Source organism: Rousettus aegyptiacus, unplaced genomic scaffold (assembly GCF_014176215.1).
Source record: "Rousettus aegyptiacus isolate mRouAeg1 unplaced genomic scaffold, mRouAeg1.p scaffold_m13_p_1, whole genome shotgun sequence".
Lineage (NCBI taxonomy): Eukaryota > Metazoa > Chordata > Mammalia > Chiroptera > Pteropodidae > Rousettus > Rousettus aegyptiacus.
The window spans coordinates 47162694-47177301 of NW_023416284.1; the positions used below are offsets into that span (position 1 = coordinate 47162694).

General features: G+C 34.8%; 1 long non-coding RNA gene across 1 annotated transcript in view; it reads left to right on the forward strand.

Moving 5' to 3' along the window:
- Positions 1-2633, forward strand: part of LOC118612924 — a 326018-nt gene extending 323385 nt beyond the window's left edge. The window contains exon 5 of the long non-coding RNA XR_004955284.1: positions 1253-2633. This is a non-coding gene — a long non-coding RNA (uncharacterized LOC118612924). The remainder of the gene's footprint in view (positions 1-1252) is intronic.
- The last annotated feature ends 11975 nt before the right edge of the window (positions 2634-14608 follow it).

The window sequence follows — 14608 nt, forward strand, 5'->3', positions numbered from 1 at the left end:
AAGGAGCCTTCTGTAAACACTCTTTTCACTAAGGTAGCCCTGCCAAAGCATCTTAGAACAAGACAAATCCCACCTTTGACAAAGACCTTAATGCAATATTTCAAATGGCATTCATTTAATGGAGTATTAAGGAAAAGTAAAAACATATCACTGGATTTGGTCTAATGATATCCTGAAATATTTTTCCATATACAACCAGAGAAATTAAAGTGGAGCCCTCAGAAGGAGGCATTCATTATTCGAGGACTGTTAGATATTTATAATGACAGATATAGCATTTGAGTTTGAGCATTATCTGGACAAATATAACATTTCAGTCCATGGGAAAGAATAATAGGAGACAGAGACAGAGAGAGGGAGGGAGAGGGAGAAGAGGGAGCAAGGGAACTGGAAAAAAAGGAGAGGGGAGGTAAAGGAAGAAAGAAAAAAGGCTGAGGTTAATAATGTGAATTGAATAGTCCGAAGGAAGAGAATTTAGAAGTGAAGAAAAGTGAAACATGTTCAACATAAGATGATGAGAAATTGTCAAATAGATGAAGATAGAGGTGAGACCACTGGATCTGATCTCCAGGGATTCTTTGGCAATTCTATGTGAACCACTTTTACAAACATTCTAACTTGGGCGAAATGGAAAGGAAATCACTAAATTTAGAGAAAATACTTATGATAGTAGTGATAAATGTGAGACAAGATACAGGGTGTATGGAGAGGTGAAATATTATAAACATTTAAGAGGAAATCAGATTTTTATGTCATGACATATTCCTCTTAGCCTGATTTCTGTTCTTAGCATTAATTGTGATAAAGTCTGGTGGGATTGCAAAATTAGCTTCTTGTGGAGAGTCTACTTCTCACTAAGTTTATCCCTGAGTATTTTGAGTGGAGAACCAAAATCAAGTTCAGTGCATTTCAGTTATTCAGGTTAATTCTTTTAATACAGATATATTGGCCAGATAGATGACACTTATGTTCAATCATCTTTCAAGTCTGGTTAGTCCTTAATCCTAATTATGCCTGACCTGATTTAAAGCAAACGGAAATTCATTTTCAACTAAGTAAACAGGAAGCATAGAGCTTTTGTTATTTGTTAGAATAAGCCTTGTTAAATAGCAAGCATCTGCTCTTCATTCCAATTATTATTTGTAGGTTTTAAGGGTCTAGGTTAAATAGAGTTGTCAGATTGCACTTTGTTGGATAATGAAGTCAGAAAAATGAATTAATAACAACAGCTCAAATCTGTCATGTTTTACAGTTTACTAGTGCATCCGTTAGTTCATTTGATTCTGATACTGCTGGGAGGTAAGTAATGTCTGGCTCTTCATCTGTATGATGGGGATAAGAATTATATCCTCCTCATAAGGGTTTGGTGAGGATTAAATGCGTTAATAAATGCAAGGAGCTTAAAACTGTGACAGCAAATATTCAATGTGTTAGCTGTTTTTCATTGATCCTGTTATTATGATTATTAAGTTCAGTGTGCTTTTTACAATCAGTATCATACTGAAAGAAGTGAGAGAGGAAAAGAAATGAGAGAGTGAGGGAGGGCAGGGAGATAAATATAAAGAAAAGAAAATCAGGCATATAGTTGAGAGCATCTGAACCTTGCCTATTGAAAAAGGCTATTCGGGGTAGCACCATGTCATTAAGTAGAGCTGATTGAAGCAGATACATTAAACTAGTATTGATTAGCTTTGTAAATATCCATTCTCTTGCAGTCAGTAATGGCAGATCATTTAGATTAGAAGAAAGTGTAAAGAGACAGGGTGTTCCAGGGATTAAATTGAAGATCTAAGAACCACTGACCATCTTTATGACCCTGTGTGCTTATAATTAATCTATCAGGACCTGAGCCACTTTCTCTACAAAGAGGAATTAAATAACAATTTCTTATTTTTGTCTTGTGATGAGGCTACCAAAGTCAAGTCAGAAAGGCATTTTAAGTTCTTCACATAGGATGAATACAGTGATGAAGAATGTCAACAAATTGTACTCTGCAGTTATTTTCTTTTCTTTTGTTTTTTCTAGCCTCAGTTCACAACCTTATTATGCCTCATTTGAATGATTTTATTACTTCTCACTTTCCAGTTCCTTCTCCCTTCAATCTGTGTACCATGATACATACCAGACACACATCTGATCAAGTTAACCCTATTGTCGAATGAATAATTAAGTCGATCACTATAGAATGGATTTTATAGTCTGAGACTAGAAACTTTATTAAAGCTTATTTTTTATGTCCTCATCTTTACAGGACATTATTCATTGTATCCTTGTCTTTACAGGGGTCATATAGACTAATTTCTCATTGCTGTTCTATCATTTGCTGTGTGACCTTGGAAAAAATTGCTTTACCTTTCTTGGCCTCATTTTCCTGACTTTAGCAGTGATTCTTAATGGTGGTTGCAATGGTTGCAGGAAGTGACTGGATCCCAAGGAACATTTGTCAAAATATGGAGACTTATTTTTTTTTTAATTTTTACAACTGAGGGGCAGGGTGCTATTGGCATCTAGCAGGTAGAAACAAGAGATACTACTAAACATTCTACAATGCACAGATGACCCCCCACTATAAAGAATTATTCGTTATCAAATGTCAGTTGTGTTGAGGCTGAGAAGCTCTGTGTTATAGAGATTATAAACCTACTGACTCATTTGGCTGTGGTAGTTAAGAATTAAGTGCCATACAGTGTGTGGCATTCATAAACATTCAACAAATGCTCATTTTTATTGTCTGTCAAATTTTATGTTCTTCCTTTCCTGATTTCTATTTTTATTTATTTAACAAAACCTTCCTTTATACTTACTATGTGGCAAGCACTTTAAAATATTAATCCATTTAATCCACAAGCTAGTCTGTAAGGTGGATTCATGCCCATTTTACAGATGAGGAAACCAACACAAAGAGAGGTTGACTAGCTTGGCTAAAGTTACACACTCCATAAGTTGTACATGTGGCATTTGAACATTGGCAGTCTGACTCTAGTGTCTGCGTTCTAATTACTGTTTTGTGCTGCTTTCCTATACTAATGAATAAGAAATGATAAGCTTTTAAAGACAGGAACACATTGTTGTTTCTCTTAGAATCCCCTGTAATTAGCACAGTGCTTAGCATGAAACAGACCACTCATGAATAAATGAACCAATCCATCAACCTATCAGCCAGAGTTTTCTGGTGCAGTTTTCTTTCTAGTCACTAGTGTAGGATCAGGAGAGAAGTGCTTGACTCAAGAACAGAATTAAGTCCACTGGTTCTCTAGGGGCTTTGTATCTACCTTCTACCAAGGCTTCTTTGCTGGGCTCTAACCACCTAAACTAACCAAAACTAACCCTAAGTGATTTTATGGGTACTGAGCCCCACCAGGGGTTCCAGTTGGCTCGATGAAAACACTTTTGTAAAAATAGATACAATTATATTCCCATCATTCAGCAACTAGACAGGCACCAACAGAAGCATATTTTGGTTGTTAGCAAGCATCAAACCAACAAACATGTATATTATCTTTTGAGTAAGTAGGTAGGGCAATTATTAAAGCCTTCTCGCCTATTTTTTGTGACACAGTCCTAACACGTGAAAAATAAATAAATAACATCCACCATATGGAGAATGTTCCAATGTAAATATTGTTTTAATGGCCAAAACTTGGATTCAGAAGCCTCAGATTTAAGTCTCAACTCTGCTCCTTCCAAAATGTATGACTTTGGCCATGCCCATTAACCTCTCTGTGGTTCTGTTTCTTCAATTTGAAAGGACGTCAGTACAAACACAAGTGCATGCACATGTGCATACACACACACCATGTATGACTGTAGCAAGGATCAAATAAGATGAAGTATATGAAAGTATCTACAAAAGTTTTATTAAAAGTGCATGAATTTAGCTAATACAGGAAAATAATTATCATCCTCATAATCTTCAGAAATGGAATAGGCTAAAAGAATTATTTAGGAGTATTTGCAAAACACGCCTATAGTAGCTTTAAAAAATAGACTAAAAAAAATAGAAAGGACTGGTGATAGTTGATAGGATGCCAAAAGTCTCACATTTGAGAATAAACAGTTTCTGCTTAATCTTTTCATCTCTATTAAAATATTTAGCTTCATAGAGCTTTCATTTTAGGAGTAACTCATCAATATGCTAGTCCTGTCCTCTTCCTCCAAGTTGCCCTCACTTTGGCCCTCATGACAGGTAGTGGACATCACATACAAAGGAAACGTCACCAATCATTCTATACGCATGCAGGGTCTTGTGCTCAGTCACTCTTCACTTCTGAACCTATGGTTTTTCTGGATGCAGACAGATTTTGTAAAACGTTTTCTTGTTATCTTTGCCCTTTACAAAGACTCTCTCCATAACCAAACTTTAGTCAGGCTCACTGAGCCTTTTTTAAAACTTGACACTGTTCTCGGGCCATGTCCACATGAGCAAAAATCTTGCTAAGTTAGTTTACTGAAAATCCCCTACCCTATATATCTGATCATCTGTAATATCTGATCAAATTCCTCATTTCCCAACATCCCTCAGGCAATATCCAATCACCCTGGCCTGCCTTCAACAAGAATACTCTCCAGTCTGTTTAACTAGAGTCTCCTCTTACCTCTGATATTTCCTTTTAGTAATTGTTTTATTCATAAACCCCCCTACCATGATCCATGGCTACAAATCCCCACTTTTCCTCATATTCAGAGTTGAGCCCCACCTCTATTGCAAATCCCCAGTTGAAGTAGTCCCTTGAATGAATCTTCCTTATCATCTTTAACAGATATTAAAATCATTTCTCTTTGAATTTGATTCCCTGAATCAGCTCTTTTTAAGAGTAATTCTGAATCACGGTCATGGTAATGCTACTTCATGCCACCCTTGGGGAAATATTCTCCCCCTCTAAGTTTGTCAAGCTCGGTAGTACATGTGGTGGTCTCTAAGGGTATATTCTCAATTAGGAAAAGTCATGTACCCAGATGAAAAGAACCTTAGCATCATATGATAAAATATACTTACTGAGAAATCCTGCTGTGACTCTTATTTCTACCCAAAAAGAGTTTTAAAATAAAATAAGGACCAGTTGAAGCCAAAACAGATTATGTGGCAGATTCTTTGCAAATACAGTGCTTTTAAACTAGAGTTTATAAAGGCATTGCCCTCCTTTTGCATCAATTGCTATATACTTCTCCAATAATAACTGCAGAGAAGCTGCACAAATTCTAGCTAAAACTAGGTCCCCAGTTTCAGCTATCTGGGCATAGGTTGCTAGAGAAGTAAAACAGACAAGCTAATATGATGGCACCATTAGGACATTGCCAGGCAGGGTCAGAAATGAAACGGTTTTGTCCCTACAAACTTCTCAGCTAATTGACTTATACTTTTAAGTGTCCTCTCAATTCAAATTCAGTTCTAGTTCTCATTCCTTATATCCTTCTAACTTGTAGCAAAATGAGACAAAAGAGATTTCATCAAAGATAAATTTCAGACTCAAAAAGGGTGAGCCATATCAAAGAGGTCTATGCAGACAGAGAGTAAGCCTTTACTACTCCCAACTAATCAGAGAAAGGAGGGGAAATGTGTGACTTTCAGGCAATTTTAAAAGAAATTATTAAAATAAATTTATTCTTAAGAATACAGCAATTTGAACTTTGTGTTGACAGTTTATTGTCAAATGAAGATACCTGCTCTCACAAAGGAGATTAATTTGTAAGCAGGAGCACCAATCTGCGTACAGTCCTTCAAACAGAGTTCTTTTAGCAGATTAAAGCTTCCCCTTTTACTCTTGTCAACCCAAAACAATTTAAGGGAAACTATGTAGCTACAAATAAAACAAAAGAAAAAATCTCAGTATTTGAAATCCTAAACTCTAAAAACGCACAAATTCAGTTTTCTTGTGTAATCTCACATAATATAATGCAAAGATAATTGGGCTAGAAGTAAGACGACTTGCATTCTCTTCTTAGCTTCAAGTCAATTGTTTTGTTAATGTATTCATTCAATAACAATTATTTGTCTAGCGTTAACTGTGCTGTATACTGTTTTAGACCTTAGAGATACAGTAGTAATGAAAAGGGCACATAGCATTATAGATCTTAGTTTGTAGTTGGAAGAGACAGAACAACAACCAAAAGTAAGCATATAAATATATATAATTCACATAGTGGTTAGTTAAACATTAAAAAAATAGCAGTATAAAAGGATAGAATATGAGAGTGAGGATGCAGAAAATCAAGATTTAACTTATTACAGGGTGATTAGGAAAGCTATTTAATTAGATGACATTTGAGCTGAGCCTTGCAGGTGGGGAAAATTCTGTAAGTCTCAGTCTCCTTATCTGAAAAATGAGGATAATGATAGTATATATTATTACATAATGTTAAAAACATTAATACCTTGCACTGAATATACTTACTAATTGTAAATAATGAATGATAATTATTATTGTTATTATGTGAGGCATTACAATGATGACAAGAGCAGATATATTTAAATAATAATGCAAATAGCAAGTGCTCTCTAGAGAGCATGAAGTCAGATGGTATCACTGTCGAAAATGCACAATTAATTTAAAAAACTAATTAGGTAGAATGATTATAAAAGCATGAAAAAACTGTAAAAAATCAAGATGTATCATCATCTATTATAGTTCTATTACCACTTATAATCATATTACATTAAAAATAATGCTGCTTATTTATAATAACACCTTTTATCTGAGCACCTTAGCATGCCTGTGTCATATCTGGAGGTATAGCTATTAATCTTTGTTGATGTTTGTCCAAAACAAGTTTCGTCTGTTATAATATTGCAAGGTAAAATTAGAATTAAAGGTGAACAAGAGTCTTGTATCTTCTACAGAGTTTGATTTTTTACCCCTTTTAGAATAGCAGCAGCAAGATGTTGTAGAATGTGCCTTTGTTTGAGAGTCACAGATCTCTGAGTATCAATCATTTCTTGACACTTACTGTGTACCTTTTAAAAGGATACTTACCATCTTGAAAACTTGGTTTTCCTATCTGTAAAAGGCAGATAGTAGTTCATAATTATAGGTAGCTTTTGAAGTTTAAGTGATATAATATGTACAAAACCAACTAGCATAGTGTTAGTTATAGAGTGATGAATAGAACAGATATAATCCTTCACTTGTGGAACTTAATCTAGTGGGAAAAACAGACATGAACAAATATGATTACAAGTGAGAAAAATACTATAAAAAATAAAATAATATAAAAGTGATAAACTAATAATGAAAATATCATAAAGAATGACAAAGACTATTTTTTTTTTTTTTAATAGCAGTGCCTATTTTGGAAATGAATTTGAGGACAGGAGAAGTCATGTTTCTTTGTTACTTGGTAGAGGATGGAACACAATGAAAATGTCATATCTAAAAAATTGAGTAGATAAAAGCAATTGGTTATTGCAATTTCATAGAATAAGTAGGCAAGGAAAATATAGCTATAGTAAAATAAAAAGATACCTAAGACGAGTGTCTCTTCCATGCTTCAATGAGTCTAAACTCTGGGTTGGAGATACAAAGGAAGAAATACCCTTAGCCAAAGAATAATACTCCTCTCTCTGGGAAGATCACCCTCTTAAACAGCCTTTAAAAGGGGTAGCAGGGAGACAAAGGGATTCAGGAAGAAAGAGAAAGCTTACCTTGCCAATAGATCAGCCCGCTCAACTTTGTCACTCAAAGAGGTTACTATTTTTGTCAGAACAACCTCCTACCCAATTGCCACAAGAACAAGACAGAACACTATACTGGATTGAACCACAAGTTAAGTTAGCTTTATCCGAAAAGAGCTGGAAAACGATCTATACTGACCCTTTGAATTTGGAGAATTCAGGTTTCAGAAGTTCATATTCACTGTAAACAATTTGCAAAGTACTCCAATTTACTCGACAAATTTAGATAGGACTGAATGAACTTACACAATTGCCAAGTCAAGTCTTGGGAAAGAAATTTTCTACTGTTAGCTACCTCTCTGTGTTATTTTTTCCCTTGATGTCTACCCAAAACCAAAAGTAAGGCACCAGAATTTTTTCATATAAAATATACACAAAAATTTTGCTTACATTACTTCAATAAATGCATGCCAAAGAGTAAAAGAGATCATAGTACCCTAGAATGCTGTACATTTTTCTTACACATTGTAGGGGCTTAAAGATCATTGTTCATTAATCTTATTTCATGAGTCTGTTTGTCAAAAGGTTATGGTTCCACACACTCTGGCAGCCTGTTTGTTTTTCTGCCACTGCAATTGTGAAAACCAAAAAGAAGTGACAACTAGGAAAGGGAATTTTTCTGTTTTCTGTGTGTGTGTGTGTGTGTGTGTAGTGTTTTAAGCACTACAGTTTTCACACATATGCATAAATTGTATTTCTTTCAAGTAAATTTGGTAGGTTCTGCGACTCAAATGTCTGTCCCTGGTTTCTTCCAAAAACACCAGCTATCTGTCTTGTAGAAGTGGTAGTTTCCTTGCAACATAATACAGAACATTTTGGCAAAGAGAAGGTTCAGGGGCTAGGAGAAAGGGGTGAAGGGTTAAAGAAGTACAAATTAGTAGTTGATAGATGGTCATGGGGATGGGGAGCGCACCATAGGGAATGCAGTCAGCAGTAATGTAATGGCTATATTTAGAGCAAGAGGAGAGAAAGAGTAATCAGAAGGATCATTTCATAAACTATATAAATGTCTAACCAAATGCACTGTATACTTGAAACTCATAATAAAATAAAATTTGAAAAAATAATCAAGCACATAGAAAACCGCCTAAACAAACAAAAAAGATCAACCCCAGGAAGAAAAACAATTAATGTATATGGCAAATGCTTCATTGACACTCTATTTTTATTCTTATGATAGAAAGCTATGTAAAAAGATTTTTCCATTAACTTTATTATTTTAATAATAGGCCGATGTGTGAAACAAGAATCCTGAGATTCTTTTGAAAATAGATTCTACTCAAATATTATTGAATAATGTATCTTCTATTTTTTGAGGATGAATGAGATTGAGAAAAGTGGAGTGCCATAGTCAAGTTCACACATTAAGTCAAGGGTGGAGAAATCAGGTATTCTGACTACCAGCAATATGCCCTGTCCTTATGAATACCTTAAATGCAGAGTTAGCAAATCTTTCCCAGACATATCAATGTAGGAAAAAAGTAGCTGGAGCTGGTAATAACAATAACAATAACAATAACATTTTTTTATAGAGGCTCAGAAAGTTTAGTCTCAGAATATCGCTTTGTGAAGCTTAAAGGTAAATAAGAAATAAGGTACATAAATATCTTAAAGAGCTTAAGACAAGTGGGATAGCATTAAAAGCATTTGCCACGCCACCTCCAATTAGTAGGGCAAAGGAGAAGGGCCTCCTGATCCTGGCATCTTTGTGTTTCCTACACTTCTTTTGGCAGAGGAATGCTATCACCTAGCTCATCTCTGGATGTCATAAGTACTGAATGAAGTCAGATACATTTTGACAATTGTGGATGACTATCCCAAAACCATTAAGATACCTACAGAATTGGTCAGACATTTCTGAAATAATTATTTAGGCTTTTAAATTATAGATTGCAAAGGCTATAAAATTATAACAATCATATCAAAAGAATCAGCCTCCTTCCAGATCACAGCATGATAGGTTTGAATACAGAAGATTTCAAAAGAGTCACGTTTTCTGATTTGGCATAAATTACATGCAGTAAGTGTTAGCAACCCATGTTTTTATCTACGTCAAAAAAAAAATGTAGGTAGTACATTAATAACTGTGATAAGCTAATAACTTTGAAGAAAGATGATGTCTACTAGTTTTTTCATTTTCTACCCCTTTCCTTTTGGGAAGATTTTAAGAATTAGAATATATTAATTAATGTCTCTAAAAAGATAGATTTGGAAATATGGAACATTGATGGAGATAGTGTAGAATAGTGGTTAAGTGTCAGGCTTTGTAGACAAGTCAGCTGAGTTATACTCTCAAATGCACTAATTACAAGCTCTATTATGTCACAGTCATTTATTACCTGTGTTGAATATAGTTGATTTGATGGACACTTCACGTCTATTCTCACCTCCTTTTAGAATATCTTTCCTTACTACAGAGGATGGAAGGCTGAAAACTACATTTCTCAGATTTCTTTGCATCCAGGATCTGGCATCAAATTAGTTGTACCAGTTAGATGCACTCACTGAATTTTGAAAGGCAGTGGAGTGATCATGTAGATCATATTTCCATTGCACTTAGATTTTTTTTTTCTTGCCAAAAATATTTTAAAATGATGGCTTTTTCTGCACCGATGTGTTAGTGTGTCTACCTTTATAAGTATCAAGAGGGGGATCATGATGGCTTCTAAATCTTACTAGTTCTTTTTCCTAGTTTCTTTCATAGTTGGCTGCTAGAGCCATATGGTCTTATATTCAGCAGCTCAGCAGAGCCTTCCTAATCCTCCACCTTTTTCCTAGGAGATGAGTCCTGTCCTATTTGTTTGTCCTATATTCTTCTACTATTCAGTTATTTTTATTAACACCCAAGTCCATGTGTTAATTTTATTTCTGCTTAAATTACCTTAAACCTTAGCTTCCTTATCTGCAAAGTGAGTAATTATTTAATATGAGTGCTATGAGAATGAAGTCTGATAGCTTATGTAAATACTTGATTCAATGCTAGACACATAGTAAGCAGGTATATATTTGATGTTATTATTTTAAATATCAATTTAATGCTATTTTACGCAGCAACATATTACTCTCTCTAAACCTTGGACATGATGATAATAAGAACAATTGAGAAAAAGAAAATAGTAACAATTGAGATAAGAGAAAACATTTTTAAGATCTCCTGATTGTCTCAAAACCTAGACTAGAAAACAGATATGTTTCACAACCAGAGAGATAGGTGGGAGAACTATCTGGAAAGAAAGGCTCTAGTAAAGAAAATGTTAAAGGATGAGATAAGAACAAGGGGGCAAGTGAAAGTGAATGGGGTGGAAGGATCATTTAGGACAATTCTATCATACTAAAACAGTTAACTGGGAAATATAGTAAGAATACCCCATGCTGGTATTACAAACAACAATGTAAAACTGTTGACACTAGGTAGCTAAATGTCTTAAAGTGAGGCATTTCTTTTGCCTCCAGTACCTGAAATGTCCACTACCTTGTTCACTGCCCCTTGACCTGAATTACTTTAGTGGTATTTAATCCCTGACCTATGGAAAATACACTGAGAGGGTTAATTTTTAGAACCAGCAGAAATAAGGATTATGAGAGTATTTATAGCATGAATATTAATCTTTTTTGCCATCTTTTGGATGTGGAGCAATTGCTCCCCCACCTCTGCTAGGTTCAGTCAATCAATCCCGCCTGTAAGTTTAAGCAGTATCTCTCTTATGCAAATTGGAGGTCACATCATAGGAGATAAAATTAGAAGAGGGTCTATGAAGAGACTTTAATGGAAGTTATTGATCTGCTCATTACTTGGCCTTCAGTTTTTAGACATCATTAGCAGGGAAGAACTTAACTGAAAAGCCTCATTAGTATAGGGAGGGTATACTGGCATAAGAAATGAATGAAAGTAAAATCAGGTGTGAGAACTCTTTAGATACATATAAAGTATGTCCCATGCGCCTGAAAGAGCGGAGGAAAGGCCTCCCTAAAAGCAGCTCTCCTTTCACGCCTCGGTTCCCCCGGCAAAGATGTTATAAATTCAGATCCGGACACAACTTGGAAAAAGAATCCATCTTTTCCTGTTCACCCCTTCAAACCTTAGAAATTACAAAATGAATATATGGAATTTATGACCCAATTAGAGGTAGAGCCTGGATTTCCTAATGCCCCACTCAAATGTCTTTTCTGCCAAATCACACTTTGTTATTTCCAATACATATGATTTATGTCCTGAAGTGATTTATTTTTTTCTGAATTTTCTTGTAGGGCTGAGCACATACTTTAAATTAATTGTTTTATTTTAAAGATTACATTTTATTATTTACTGGATACGTCTAGTTTAAGGGAGATTCACAAATCTTTATATGAATGTCATATATTCTCAGTATTTCATTTTATTTTACACAAGGTAAATCTAGTTTCAGAGAAATTTATAAATCTTCACAGAAAGTGACAGTCATCATGGAAACTAGGATTTAAGAAATAAAATTTACAGAGTTCAAATGAGAGGCCTTGATTTTAGAGCTGTTCACAGACATATTGGTGGGCTCTGAGAAGGAAAAAAAATCTCATAAAAAAAAAGCAGAAAACCATGAAGAAGATTAAAAAGGTGGAAAGTACTTTTTTTTTATCCTACCCAGGCAAAAAATGTCTTTGTTTCTAGGGAGAATAAATTAGAATTACACTGTGATGGAGAAAATGCATAATCTGCATCTAAGCAACCTATCCCGAACTCATTAGGAAAAACCTCAAGAAAGTTTGGCTCTTTTCCCGATCTTGTAAAAAATTCTGTGATATCTGGCCAAATAATTTTACCTCCCAAGGCTTTAATATTCCTTGTCAGTGAAATGAAAAGATGGCTCTGTGGTTTTCAAACTGGGTTTTACTAGCCCCAGGCCTCTTCTCAAAAGTCTGCAAGTACAAGGGGGAAGCCATGTGGGTGTGTCTTCAAGAAAAATAGAGTGGCTGTACTTTTGTCTTTTTTTAATGAATTTTACTGATGGTTTTGTTTAAAAATAAGGATTCATTATGGAAAAAATTAAGTCCTGATTATTTGAGTGCATTTCCAGCTCTGAAACTCAAGATTCCAAATGGCTGACAGTTGTCAGATCTCACTTTTGGTAATTGGATGGAGACAATGTAGGAGAAGAACAATATCATTTTCCTCTACCCTTCTAAGTTATCAACTGGAATTCTTGTAACAAAAGACAGATTAAAAGAAAAGCCTACATCTTTATTTAATGTAAGTTTTATGTGACACTGGAGCCTTCCAGAGGAAATGAATTTCCGAAGAAACAGTTACATTTGAGTAGATAGTCATAGGAAGATGTGATAGGATGAAGGTGAGTTAAGTGTAGTAAACTGGGGGAAACTTATCAAGGCCCATTTGTATAGATTTCTCTCTGTGTCTCTTCATCTTCAAAGATAAGAATGTTCCTTCTGGTTAGTGGGAGAGCACCTCTCACATGAAGTTTTTATGGCCTGTTTCATTCCTTGTATTCCCTCAGCTTAAAATATTCAGTAGGACAGGGTGCCATATTTTGGTGTAGATAGTGTATCCTGAACCTCACCAATTTTTCAGAGGAATTTGCCTTAGAAGTAGAAATAAAGAAATGTGATCTATGGAAACTATAGGAGAAGATATATATTTTTTTCTTATGAGAAAATTTCTTAGTTAGATCTCACATTGTGTCTATGGTGTCTTGAGTTTACCCAAGTGTGATTATAAATCCTGTCAGCAAACAGCAGATATCTGTCAAGTCATCAGCATGCAGTTATTCTTAGTCAATACTTGTTTTCTGAGGTCTTACCAGGAATTATTATAATTCTAGGCCCCAAGAATAAAGAGTTAGGTAGTCATATTCATCGGCCTCTCAGAGCTTACAGTATCATGGGAGAGGCAGACATTAAACAAATTCATACCTAATAAATACTTCTGCTCTCCTTTAAAACTTTTTATTGTGAGATAATTTTAGATTTACACACAAGATGAAAAGTTAGTACAAAGAATACTCATACACTATTCACACAGTTCTCCCTAATGTTAACATATTTTATAAACATGGGACATAGTATTTACATTAACATTGGTAAATACTGTTAACTAAACTAGAGACTTTATTTGGATTTTGTCTGTTTTTCCACTAAATTTATTTTCCCTGTTCCAAAATCCAATCTAGGATTCCACGTTGCATTTAATCATCATGCTTTCTTAGTCTCTAATCTGTGATGGTATCTTAGTTTTTCCTTACTTTTCCTGACCTTGATACTTTTGGAAAATTCTGGTAAGGGATTTTGTAGGTTGTTTCTCAATTTGTGTTTGTATGATATTTTTTCATAATTAGACTGGGGTTAAAAATTTGGGGGAAGAATTCTACAGAAATAAAATGAACTTCCATCACATTTTTATTAGGGAGTACATGCAATTAGCATGACTTATCATTGGTGATAACCTCAGTTACTTGGTTAAGTAGAGCCGGATCTCTACACTGCAAAGTTAGTATTTTTACTTTTCACACTCTTCATTTGAAGGAAGTCACTGAGTTCAGGCTACAGTCAAAAGGAAGAGAATTAAGCTTACTTCCTAGAGTGGAGTGGATCTGTATTTATTATTTGGAATTGTTATCTGAGGAAGAGTTGTCTCTTTATTCCATTTCCAATAAATAGCTTTATAAATTATGATAAATGCCATACAGGAAAATAAAAGGGATATATGGGAGATATAACAGGAGAAGTTTTTTTAGAAAGCTCTGAAAGCAAGTCATTTAAACTTCAGGTCTCCTAGACTGATGGCCCTAAAGTCATAGGGGACGCAAAAGAGACTATGACAGAAGAAAATATACCGTTATTCATTTTCTTTTCTCCCCTACCACCCATAGCAGGGATTACTTACAGATATTCAGGATTAGTGGTGCTGTGAGGCAGCATGAGAAAAAAAAAAAAAAACACACAGCAAAA